Source organism: Mobula birostris, chromosome 26, assembly GCF_030028105.1.
Source record: "Mobula birostris isolate sMobBir1 chromosome 26, sMobBir1.hap1, whole genome shotgun sequence".
Classification (NCBI taxonomy): domain Eukaryota; kingdom Metazoa; phylum Chordata; class Chondrichthyes; order Myliobatiformes; family Myliobatidae; genus Mobula; species Mobula birostris.
The window spans coordinates 23,403,957-23,416,912 of NC_092395.1; the positions used below are offsets into that span (position 1 = coordinate 23,403,957).

Below are 12,956 nucleotides of genomic sequence, written 5' to 3' on the forward strand. Positions count from 1 at the left end.
CTTCCACTGACTGCACCACACACAAGTCACCTAAGAAAACAAAGTCCTTCAAAGTTTTTAATCCAAATTTACATGCGTTGGTCAACGGGTATCCTTCAAGCAATATCCAGCTGAGGTATCTGCTCATTATCTGCCAGCTGTTGATAAAATATCTCTATCTCACACACACCACAGTAGTTTGCATGACTTGATTTGGGTCTAAATAGAACCATTCTCAGCGACGAATTTGGCTGCTGAATTTCTTCCATTAAAACCACCTTGACTTCCAAAAGAGATTGTTGCTTTGTGTAGCTCGTTCATTTATCCTGAGATTCTGACTCTGTGAAATATTTCACCTCAACTTTAACAATCTGTTCATTTAAATAGAGGTCATGTCGAGGAGACCTGTTCAACTATTTGTCACCTCCACTTTGTTACAAGGTCACACCAGCTTTGGTACTGGGTGCTGCTCACAGACAACACTTAGGTTTGTGTATAAAATTAGGTTATTAAATTATGAGGACACACAGTCCTCTTTTATTGTCATTTAGTAATGCATGCATTAAGAAATGATCCAATGTTCCTCCAGAACGATATCACAGAAACACAAGACAAATCAAGACTGAAAAACTGACAAAAACCACATAATTATAACATACAGTTACAACAGTGCAAAGCAATACTGTAATTTGATGAAGAACAGACCATGGGCACGGTAAAAAAAGTCTCAAAGTCTCTGGAAAGTCCCATCATCTCACACAGACGGTAGAAGGAAGAAAAAAAACTCCCTGCCATGAACCTCCAGCACACAAACTTGCCAATGCAGCACCCTGGAAGCACCCGACCACAGCCCACTCTTGAGTTCGTCTGAAAACTTCGAGCCTCCAACCAGCCCTCCGACACCGAGCACCGAGCACCATCTCTGCCGAGCGCTTTGACCCCGGCCCCGGCAACAGGCAAAGCCGAGGATTTGGGGCCTTCCCCTCCGGCGATTCTCGATCGCACAGTAGCAGCGGCAGCGAAGCTGGCATGTCAGAAGTTTCTCCAGATGTTCCTCTGTGCTTCTCACGTCCGTCTCCATCAAATCAGGATTGTGCACGGACTCTATTTAACAAATACGATATCATTTCGGAGCGGCTGCGTGCACTGCGTCGCGCCTTCTCTTGAAGGCGAAGTCGTCATGCCACGTAGCTCAGTGAAGATGAACCATGCGGATGGTTCACCACTGCTGCAGGGAGAACAGGTACGTGGTAACTCACTCACTCAGGTCTTCAGTCTAGGTTAATTGTTCCCACCCTCTTCTCCTGTCCCAAATAAGTGCGCAGCAAAGTGTCCTGGTGATTCACAGAATTGCTGCCTGGGCTCCAGGATTAGACATACAGCGTGAGACCATAAGACATGGGAGCAGAATTAGGCCATTCAGCCCATCGAGTCTGAACTGCCATTCCATCACAGGTGATTTATTATCCCTCTCAACCCTATTGTCCTGCATCCTCCCTGTAATTTTTGATACCCTTACTAATCAGGAACCTATCAACCCCTGTTTTAAATATACCCAATGACCTGGCTTCCACATATTCATCACCTTCTGGCTAAAGAAATTCCTCCTCATCTCTATTCTAAAGGGGCATCCTTCTATTCTGAGGCTGTGCCCTCTGGTCCCAGACTCCCCCACTATAGTAAACATCAGGGCAGCGAAACAATGATGAGTGAAGGTCGGTGATATTAAGAGATAAAATGCATGAATTGTGACCATTATTAGACCACAGAATTGGTCATGATCCATGAGAATCTGTCCTTGCCTCATGGGGAGGAATAATGTTGGTGTGGAGCACTAGTCCTTCCACTCACTCTGCTTCTCTCCCACTGCCAAAGGCTTGGAGGAGACTTGGCTGTGATTAAAAGATTTTATTGTGTTACTAAGAGACTGAGGGGGGGGGGGGGAGTGCAGGGAGAAAGAAATCCAAAAGAACACTCGGGTCAGACAGCCAGCCTGCTGCCAAGGTGCTGACTGGATGTCGTAGCCCCAGTGACAGATGCCTTCCCTTTGAGGCCTGGGGAAATTAACGAGCTCCACTCGATAAGCATGCAGCCAAAGAACAAAGCACAGCCCCACCAGCACCTGCTGAGCATGAAATTCTGTTTGCCGTTACCTTATTACTGATTATTATAAACTCTTCTTTTTGCAGAGATACAAATCCTCCTAATGAACAAATAAAGTGTTGGATTAGAAAGAAAGATTTTTGGATTAAAAGATGGCCTGCACAATATAATTGTCAAATTTTCCGCAACTCTTTTTGATAACCACCCCGTTTGGGGATCTTCCCAATATGTTTTGAACGCTTTACTCGTTGAGGGAGGGGGTCCTGCCTCTAAACATTCTCCTGTTAAAATCAGGCTGATGTTTTCCTTCAAATATAGGGAACCCTTTCCCCTATAATCCTCCCCTCCCTCAGCTCTGCATTGAAGTCTGAAGACTCACAGGAGTGTAGTGATTAGCATAACACTTTACAGTATAGGCCACCGGGGTTCAATTCCTGTTGCAGACATTCTCCCTGTGACCGTGTGGGTTTCCTCCGGGTGCTCTGGTTTCCGCCCACAGTCCAAAGACGTACCAGTCAGTAGGTTAGTTGGTCATTGTAAGTTGTCCCACGATTAGGCTAGGATCAAATCAGGGGATTGCTGGGCAGTGTGGCTCGAAGGGCCAGGAGGACTTATTCTCCGCTGTATCTAAATAAATAAAGCAATAACGAAAACACATCTACAATTTGAGATCATAATATGAAGTTTCAGGGAGATTGTGAGGAAGTGCTGCATTGTTAGGTGGCCTGTTCTTTTCTGGTAAAATGCTAAACCAAAGTTCCCATATTGGCCAGTCAGGTTGAGGATTCAATATACATTGTGCTACTGAAGACATTTTAAATAAAAATATTTTGCAGAAACTAACCAGTGCTGCAGACTCCAGCCAACTCGTGCTACTAATTCTGGCCTTGTACAAACCTTCTAAATTTTCAATGTTAAAATTGGAGATGATAAATTTTTAATGTAAACTCCTATGTAAAGCAGTGCTGATGAAGGGACTTAGCCCAAAACATGGACTGTTCTTTCCTCTCTAATAGGTGCTCCCTAAGTTTCTCCAGAATGTTGTGTTTGTTCTTCTGGATTTCCAGAATCTGCAGAATCTCTTGTGTTTATAATCTAAATTCTTGCCTTCCTGGAATAGCTGGCTGACTGTGCCAACTATTGAGTTAAATCAAAATAGTGGGAACAAAGGTCTCTGATTTCCATTTAAGCAGCTTTCTTGTGAATCCTCCTCACGCTTCTCACCATGGTGACTGTATTAAAACAAAGATTAGAAATTCCAACCCTGATTTAATTCCAGTTAGTTGAAAGCATGAACACCAGTGATGGAGCAGGCAAGACTGGGTTTGCAAAAGGGACCAGAAGGGAAGGAGAAACTGAGCAATGATATTGTTTGGTCCAATAAAAGTCCCAGGGTTTAGAGTCTAATTTGTGCTGAGGTGTTTGAGCTACCACAGTTGAACTGAGCATATCCGGCAAGAGGAAGAAATTGGCCAGGATATCAGTTCCCATTGGTACTTGCCGGAATGAACACTGGATAGGATTTGGATTTTCTAGTGACGTCATTGACAGGGGTGTGTGTGGAGTGTCCAGGGAAGGGATAGCAGCTGTGGTGAAGGGGCTTGCGGTGTCTATTCAGGGGCAACTCACTCACCTTTTGCCCCCATTGGACATTCGGCTCTCACCTGTAGCTATTTGCATGTGGCAGCGGCCACACCTTGGCACACCTCTTCAACAAGAGGGCTAAACCAGCTGTGGATAGCCACCAGGTCTCATACCCCAGCGATGCAGGGACATGGCTGTCCTAGCATGCAAGGCATGCTCCGGCAGACTGGGCGGATGAGATCCAATGGCCAGGAAGGCAGCTCTGCAACACTTTGTAGAGGTCAAAGGGCATGGCAAGGCACAGAAGAAGTAAAGGTCGTCCGCTGCGACCAAGGAAGACTCCATTTGTGACAACTACTTGTACCACTGAATCTGGACTTCTGAGGTTGAGAGAGTGAAACTGCCCAAGTGCAATGACTTCTCCACTTTAGAAACTCTCCCGCACAGGTTTCAAAACTGTCATAGCTGGCTATGATGGCAACCAATCATTGGCATCAATTTGTACTTAAACAATAATCGTGAAGGTGTAAGCATAAAGAAAACACCACTTGGAGCAAGGACTGGGCTAGTCCAAGGACCAGAGAGATGATGCAGAAAGGAAGCATAGCAAAACTGAGGGCTGGACATCAGAGGGAACGTGACCCAGGGGAAATGGTTTACTTTATTGTTGAACATAAGAGTAGAAAATGCTGAAAATAATCAGCAATTTGGGCAACATCTCTGGAAAGAAAAAGAGAATTAACATTTCTGAGTCATTCCGATCTGGAACATTAACTCTGTGTCTCTTTCCACAGAGGCTGCCTGACCTGCTGAGTGTTCCCAGCATTCTCTGTTTTTAGGTCAGATTTCCATCTTCTGATTTTTAATTAAATACTTTATTGTCTGCTGCAATATCATAGAGATTTGAAAGAATATGCACATTTTGCCCCAGTAGCTGGGAGGATATAATCAGTCATCTACTGAGAACTAAAACTAGATGTTTAATTGGGGATTTGTTTCTCTGGCAAAGATGTGATTGGGAGGTGGGAAGCCTTCAAAGGGGAAATTTTGAGAGTGCAGAGTTTGTATGTTCCTGTTAGGATTAAAGGCAAATTGAATAGGAATAAGGAACCTTGGTTCTCAAGGGATATTGCAACTCTGATAAAGAAGAGGGAGTTGTATGAAATGTATAGGAAACAGGGGATAAATCAGGTGCTTGAGGAGTATAAGAAGTGCAAGAAAATACTTAAGAAAGAAATCAGGAGGGCTAAAAGAAGACATGAGGTTGCCTTGGCAGTCAAAGTGAAGGATAATCCAAAGAGCTTTTACAAGTATATTAAGAGCAAGGGGATTGTAAGGGATAAAATTGGTCCTCTTGAAGATCAGAGTGGTCGGCTTTGTGCGGAACCAAAGGAAATGAGGGAGATCTTAAATAGGTTTTTTGCGTCTGTATTTACTAAGGAAGCTGGCATGAAATCTATGGAATTGAGGGAATCAAGTAGTGAGACCATGGAAACTGTACAGATTGAAAAGGAGGAGGTGCTTGCTGTCTTGAGGAAAATTAAAGTGGATAAATCCCCAGGACCTGACAGAGTGTTCCCTCGGACCTTGAGGGAGACTAGGGTTGAAATTGCGGGTGCCCTGGCAGAAATATTTAAAATGTCGCTGTCTACGGGTGAAGTGCCGGAGGATTGGAGAGTGGCTCATGTTGTTTCGTTGTTTAAAAAAGGATCGAAAAGTAATCCAGGAAATTATAGGCCGGTGAGTTTAACGTCAGTAGTAGGTAAGTTATTGGAGGGAGTACTAAGAAACAGAATCTACAAGCATTTGGATAGACAGGGGCTTATTAGGGAGAGTCAACATGGCTTTGTGCATGGTAGGTCATATTTGACCAATCTGTTGGAGTTTTTCGAGGAGGTTACCAGGAAAGTGGATGAAGGGAAGGCAGTGGATATTGTCTACATGGACTTCAGTAAGGCCTTTGACAAGGTCCCGCATGGGAGGTTAGTTAGGAAAATTCAGTCGCTAGGTATACATGGAGAGGTGGTAAATTGGATTAGACATTGGCTCGATGGAAGAAGCCAGAGAGTGGTCGTAGAGAATTGCTTCTCTGAGTGGAGGCCTGTGACTAGTGGTGTGCCACAGGGATCAGTGCTGGGTCCATTGTTATTTGTCATCTATATCAATGATCTGGATGATAATGTGGTAAATTGGATCAGCAAATTTGCTGATGATACAAAGATCGGAGGTGTAGTAGACAGTGAGGAAGATTTTCAGAGCCTGCAGAGGGACTTGGACCAGCTGGAAAAATGGGCTGAAAAATGGCAGATGGAGTTTAATACTGACAAGTGTGAGGTATTGCACATTGGAAGGACAAACCAACGTAGAACGTACAGGGTTAATGGTAAGGCACTGAGGAGTGCAGTGGAACAGAGGGATCTGGGAATACAGATACAAAATTCCCTAAAAGTGTCGTCACAGGTAGATAGGATCGTAAAGAGAGCTTTTGGTACATTGGCCTTTATTAATCGAAGTATTGAGTATAAGAGCTGGAATGTTATGATGAGGTTGTATAAGGCATTGGTGAGGCCGAATCTGGAGTATTGTGTTCAGTTTTGGTCACCAAATTACAGGAAGGATATAAATAAGGTTGAAAGAGTGCAGAGAAGGTTTACAAGGATGTTGCCGGGATTTGAGAAACTCAGTTACAGAGAAAGGTTGAATAGGTTAGGACTTTATTCCCTGGAGCATAGAAGAATGAGGGGAGATTTGATAGAGGTATATAAAATTATGATGGGTATAGATAGAGTGAATGCAAACAGGCTTTTTCCACTGAGGCAAGGGGAGAGAAAAAACCAGAGGACATGGGTTAAGGGTGAGGGGGGAAAAGTTTAAAGGGAACGTTAGGGGGGGCTTCTTCACACAGAGAGTGGTGGGAGTATGGAATGAGCTGCCAGACGAGGTGGTAAATGCGGGTTCTTTTTTAACATTTAAGAATAAATTGGACAGATACATGGATGGGAGGTGTATGGAGGGATATGGTCCGTGTGCAGGTCAGTGGGACTAGGCAGAAAATGGTTTGGCACAGCCAAGAAGGGCCAAAGGGCCTGTTTCTGTGCAGTAAGTTTCTATGGTTCTGTGGTTCTATTAGAGCAGCACTGAGCAGAGAAGGTCAGCTAGGCTGGACACACAAGAGGCTGCAGGGTATGGAAGCTGGAGCAAAAGGAGAAAAGGACAAAATGGGAATACTTTAAAGAGAATTCACAGTGGAGTAGGAGAATAGATTCACAAGAACTTGTGGGTGCTAAGAGTCTGCTGCGGTCCTGATGCAGGGGGTCTTGACCCGACATGTCAGTCATCCCATTGCAGATGCTGAGTGACACACACAAAATATAACCATATAACCATATAACAATTACAGCACAGAAACAGGCCATCTCGGCCCTTCTAGTCCATGCCAAACTCTTACTCTCACCTAGTCCCACCGACCTGCACTCAGCCCATAACCCTCCATTCCTTCCCTGTCCATATAGCTGTCCAATTTAACTTTAAATGACAACATCGAACCTGCCTCAACCACTTCTGCTGGAAGCTCGTTCCACACAGCTACCACTCTCTGAGTAAAGAAGTTCCCCCTCATGTTACCCCTAAACTTTTGCCCTTTAAGTCTCAACTCATGTCCTCTTGTTTGAATCTCCCCCACTCTCAATGGAAAAAGCCTATCCACATCAACTCTATCTATCCATCTCATAATTTTAAATACCTCTATCAAGTCCCCCCTCAACCTTCTACGTTCCAAAGAATAAAGACCCAACTTGTTCAACCAATGCTGAAGGAACTCAGCAGGTCAGGCAGCATTGATGGAGGGAAATGAACAGTCGAAGTTTCAGGCCAAGACTCTTCATTAGGACTTTTGCAGATGCTGCTTGACGTACTGAATTCTTCCAGCAAAATATCTATTACTTCATTGTTAAAATATCACTGATTGATAATTGTTGCCAGTGCAGATATTTCACTTCCACCCGTCGTGCAGAGGTTTTGACTTTGAATTTCCAAAATCATCTTACACGGCCAGATGTTAAGAAAATGATGACACATTCCTTTATATCTGCAGAAGGTTGTACAGCCTTTGAAGTACTTTTGAAATGTAGTCATTACTGCAATGTAGGGAGCCAGCAAGAAATTTGCATCCAGCAATGTTACAATGACCAGACAACCTGTCAATTGAGGAACGAACATTGACCAGGACAGTAGGGAGACTCTAGTTTATAATAATCTGTGGGATCTCTTATCTCAAAATGAGAGTGGCAGGCCATTGAAAGGAGTCTTTCCAAATACACTCAGTGGCAACTTTATTAGATACCTCTTGGTTATATGAGTTAGTGTCAGCTTGTAACAGGATATTCTCCTCTGACAAGGCATTTTCGGCAGCAGGCTGCTTCTCTGGGTATTTTTTTTCAAACACAAGAAAATCTGCAAACGCTGGAAATCCAAAGCAATACTGGAGGAGCTCAGCAGGCCAGGCAGCCTCTAGGGAAATGAACAGTCAACATTTCGGACTGAGATCCTTCTTCAGGACAGAATTCTCTTTAAAATTTTTTTGTTTGTTTTTGCGCTGTTCTCTGTAAACTCTAGAGACCGCTGGCTGGGATTATCCTAGGGTATCGCCAGTCTCTAAAATACTCAAACCTTCCCTTTTGGCACCAACACTGTAAAAATCATTCTACCCCATTCCGATGTTTGGTCTGAACCTCTCGACCACGTCTGCGTTGAGTTGCTGCCGGATGATTAGATATTTGCATTAACGAGCCGGTGTACCTAATAAAGTGACCACGAGGCTGTCAGCCTATATTTTGTTGTTAGGTCCTTGAGGGGGATTTGAACCTTTAACCCTGTGACTCAGAGGCAAGAGCACTACCAACTGAGCCAGAGCTGACATTTAAAACAATACATCACAGTAGCCTTCTGTTCCCTCGGCTTTAGAATTGTTTTCGTCCGCTGAATAATGTAACCCACGCTGATAATCAATGGCATCTCATTGGCAAGTGTATTCCAACCTGACTGACCCGTAATTCTCTAACCTCTAATGATTCCCTGATTGGGAGGTCACGTTTAGCCTAAAGCCACGGAGCTATTTAAGTCATCATTGTGTTTCCTCAGCATTAGTCATTAGTCCCCATTAGTGACTGTTTGTCAGAGAGTCACACTGCTTCATCGCAAGGCAGGGGCAGCAAGGGACTGAGCACAACTTCATCACGTCTCTCACTGTGGTTACATGCACTGTTGCTTCAAGGACTAACAAGAATGGCTTTCATTTGGCACCAGACCCAGTCATTGATGGCCATCGATGCATAGTATTTGCATCCTTCCTTCCCACAATTACATTTTGTCAGGGTTTACTGGTCCAGGCGAACTGGCATGTTTGTTCAACCACTGCTCTAGCAGGGTCGGAGCATACAGCTTGATCGAGAATGGTATCCTGATTCTTAGTATAGATCCTTAGCACAATATGGACCCAGATGTACTTCCAAAACTCCTCAGCACTCTTCTCCAACCCCTGCAGGCTCTGTCTTTGTCAGAAGGAGGAGCTATAAAAGAATGACATTTATATAGTTCTGGCAAAGAGCCCTCGACATGAAACCCTAACTCTGTTTTTCTTGCTTGCAGCCTGGTCTGTGGTGCATTTTTTGTTAATATACCAGAAAAGTATATAGCATCTTCTTCAGCCTTGGGTGATCAGAAATCATTTTGCAGCCAATGAAGCAACTTTCAATGTGTGATTATTATTGCAGTGCAGAAAACACTGTGGCTGGTTTCTGCACAATAAATTCCCACAAACATCCATCAGGTATCTTGTAAAGTAGCACACAGACGGTGCTGGAGGAACTCAGGAGGGCAGGCAGCCTCTATGAAGGGCATGTTTCAAGTTGAGATCTTTCCTCCAGGCATTTTTTGTGTTTTGCTCCAGATTTCACCATCTGCCGTCTCCTCCGTCTCCAGGCATTTTATACTGTTGATTGAGGGATAAAGATTGGCTGGACCACTGAAAGAACTCCCTTGCTATTTATTGAAGCAGCACCCTCAGGGTCAGTTTCCATCAATCTGAGAGATCAGAACTAGCCCCAGTTTAACATACAACTGCAACTGTGGAATGTGTGGTAGGGAAAGGGTTAAGAATATTTGCAGCTGTACAGAACTGGGCCATTCGAAGAATAATCTCACCTTTACACAGTATGAAGCACCTAGAACGCAAGCAGAGCAAAGACGATAATAAAGAATGCATATTCTAACTATTGGACAACAGCATGTGACTTTTATTGGTTATTAAGCCTGTAAGAATGTATCTTGATTAGTATTCTATCTATGTGAATAGGGATTGGAAGGTGCATAAGATTTCAATTAGGCAATATCTGTGTAAAACTGACAATTCTGAACAGAAGTTAGAGCAGTTCGGTGACAGGGACTAAACTATTCCCCTCATGCACAAGTAAATAAAGTATGATTGAAAATTAATGCCCGCTGTCAGAGTCCAGTTGACCAGCACTGACGCAACCAGGTAGCAGTTCTACACTGGGGATGAAAGAGTTTGCAGAGGAACTCAAGAGATTCTGCTAAAAGTGTTGAGCAACACACACACACAGAATACTGGAGGAACTCAGCATCTATGGAGGGAAAATGAACAATTGACACTTCATCAGGTCTCGGCCAAAAACGGTGACTGCTCGGTTCCCTCCATAGATCTTGCCTGACCTACTGAGTTCCTCCGGCAACACACACAAAATGCTGGGGCGGTGGAAGCAGAGCGCCTTGGCGTTTCAGGTGGAGTGCTGCGGCAGGGGTTGGCGTGTCAGTCTGGGTTTGTGTGCTCAAAGCCGTGCAGTAGGTCATAAATTCACAAGCCTCCAACCTGGTGGTGAAAGGGTTACTCTCTGAGCCGCAGCTGAACACTGAAACAACTGGATCATCAGCATTCTGCACGCAGCGCTTTGACTGGCCCCTTTCTGGGTCCATATGGGCCGCTCCGCGCCTGCCAGGAGCTGCTTGCTGCCAACGCTTCCAAGTTTTTCTACGAAACATGTGAGGCTTTTTCAGAAAACCACCCATATTAGCATTGCTGTATTTATTTTGTTTAATAGCAAGACACAAAAATAAGTAAAGCAAAAATTTAGATTTTGTAGTTGGCTGTGAGTCTCACTGAAAGTACAACCCTGACACAGTTCAGGGCCTCTTGTTGCTGCAACTGAGGTCTTATGGACTACATCACTGTATTCCCACACAGAGCCACGTCCCAATTTCCACTGTAACTTAAACACGCAGAGATCCTTCTCATTTTGAAGACAGACGTGCAATCTATGAATAAGTAGTTTACACAGAAGTGAGTTCTCTAAATAAAAGCAGTTCGTAACTTTGCTTGACTCGCGAACCCAGCACAAGTTATCTAACTGTTCTTGGTGTGGAGCTCCACGCAGTATGTGACCCCGGTGCTCCCAATTTCTATGTAAGAATCATTCTCCAGTGATCTCTGCTGGGAAGTATACACTTGGCATTAACTAGGGGTGGGTTCTGCTTTAGTTATGAAGTGCTTTGTTGAATGGACGGCGCTGTCACTGTGAATCAGAAAATAACGCACAGCTTATCTTTTTATTTGTTTAGCTATACAGCGTGAAGGAGGGCCTTCAAGTTCTTTGAGCTGTGGCAGCACAGCAACCCCCTCAACAAACCTGAATAACCCTCACCTAATCACGGGACAATGACCAGCTAACCTACCCGGGACGATCTTTAGACTGGGGGGAGGAAACCGGAGCACCTGGGGTAAACCCACGCATTGCACGGGGAGGACATACAGAGACTCCTTACAGAACAGCGCCAGAATTGAACTCCAAACACCAGAACGCCCCAAGCCGTAGTAGTGTCACGCTAAATGCCACACGCTGCCGTGGCGCCCAACAGATAAAAGATAATCATGCTGCATCCACATCAGCAGCTGACTATTCATTGGCCTGTTTGCTCATGGGCTGTGCCGAAAAACCCACTTCAAACTTGTTCTTGGGCTACCAAAAGATTGGGGAATGTGTTACTGTCACCTGAAGTGTGATCTAGGTACGTGGCTAGAGGCGGGGTCTGGAGTGTGGGCCAGGTGAGTTTGGAATGTGATGTGGGAGGCATATTTGTTAATTAATTAATTAAGTAAGCAATTCCTTGTTTGCAAAACGAGTTGGCTGTTTCAAGTTATTAAAAACATGGTATAAATGTGTCTCACTCACTGAAAGAATTAAATAACATGGGTAAAAATAACTACACTGACAGGAAAAGCAGAAGTTACAGAACCATACTCAGTGTCTGTCTGTCTAGGTACCATATCCAATGCGGGCGTTGGTGACCACGATTTTCCATATAGATCTATCCTTCGTTTTTTGGATGACTTCCATTTCCTCGATGTGTAGCCACCTGGCTATGCTTTTGATGTACATAAGCCGAGGTCTTCCTCTAGGTTTGCTCCCCTCAATCTTTCCAGAGAGTATGAGTTTTTCTAGTTCATCTTTCCGCATGATGTGTCCTAGGAATGAGTTGTCTTTCTCTTACAGAACCATATAGGACTCTGTAAACCTGAACTACCCTTGCATTCATCAATAATGTTACTCTTCAATTTATTGATTTATTTATTTAGATACAGCGTAGAATAGACCCTTCCAGTCCTTCGCACTGCGCCACCCAGCAACCCCCGATTTAACCCTTGCCTAATTACAGGACAATTGATAATGGCCAATCAACCTACCACTTGGTACGTCTTTGGTCTGTGGGAGGAAACCGGAGCACCCGGAGGAAAACCACACGGTCACGGGGAGAACGTACAAACTCCTTACAGGCAGCATCAAGGATTGAACCCAGCTCCCCTGTACTGTCAAATATTATGCTAACGACTACACTCCCCTGCCGGCCCAATTTGGAGATGGGGTGTGGTTGGCAAGAATTGAAATAAACAGATCCAAATGCTGCTGGCTTTCTGTAAGATAGTAGCTGATTGTGAGACTGAGATAAATTGACAAGAAGCCAGTGAAGTTTCAGCCAGTCGGAGAGCAGAATTAGGGCTCAGTGTTCTCGTGTTGCTGTGAAACCAGTGAGTTATTTGTTTTGCAATCTCAGCAAGGCAAAGGATGAAGTTACTGCTCTGCATTTTCCAGCTCCTCACTGAGATACTACTGTAACTTTCCACACGGTGCTCCATTTTCAACAAACTCCCGTAATTTACTGTCCACAGTAACACTCACAAAATGCTGGAGGAACTCAGCAGGTCAGGCAGCACCTATGGA

At 44.4% G+C, this 12,956-nt stretch overlaps 1 long non-coding RNA gene across 1 annotated transcript in view; it reads right to left on the reverse strand.

Moving 5' to 3' along the window:
• Window positions 1-601: 601 nt before the first annotated feature.
• LOC140188411 (uncharacterized) overlaps window positions 602-12,956 on the reverse strand; it is a 32,830-nt gene continuing 20,475 nt past the window's right edge. Inside the window, exon 3 of the long non-coding RNA XR_011883309.1 lies at window positions 602-1,207. This is a non-coding gene — a long non-coding RNA (uncharacterized lncRNA). The remainder of the gene's footprint in view (window positions 1,208-12,956) is intronic.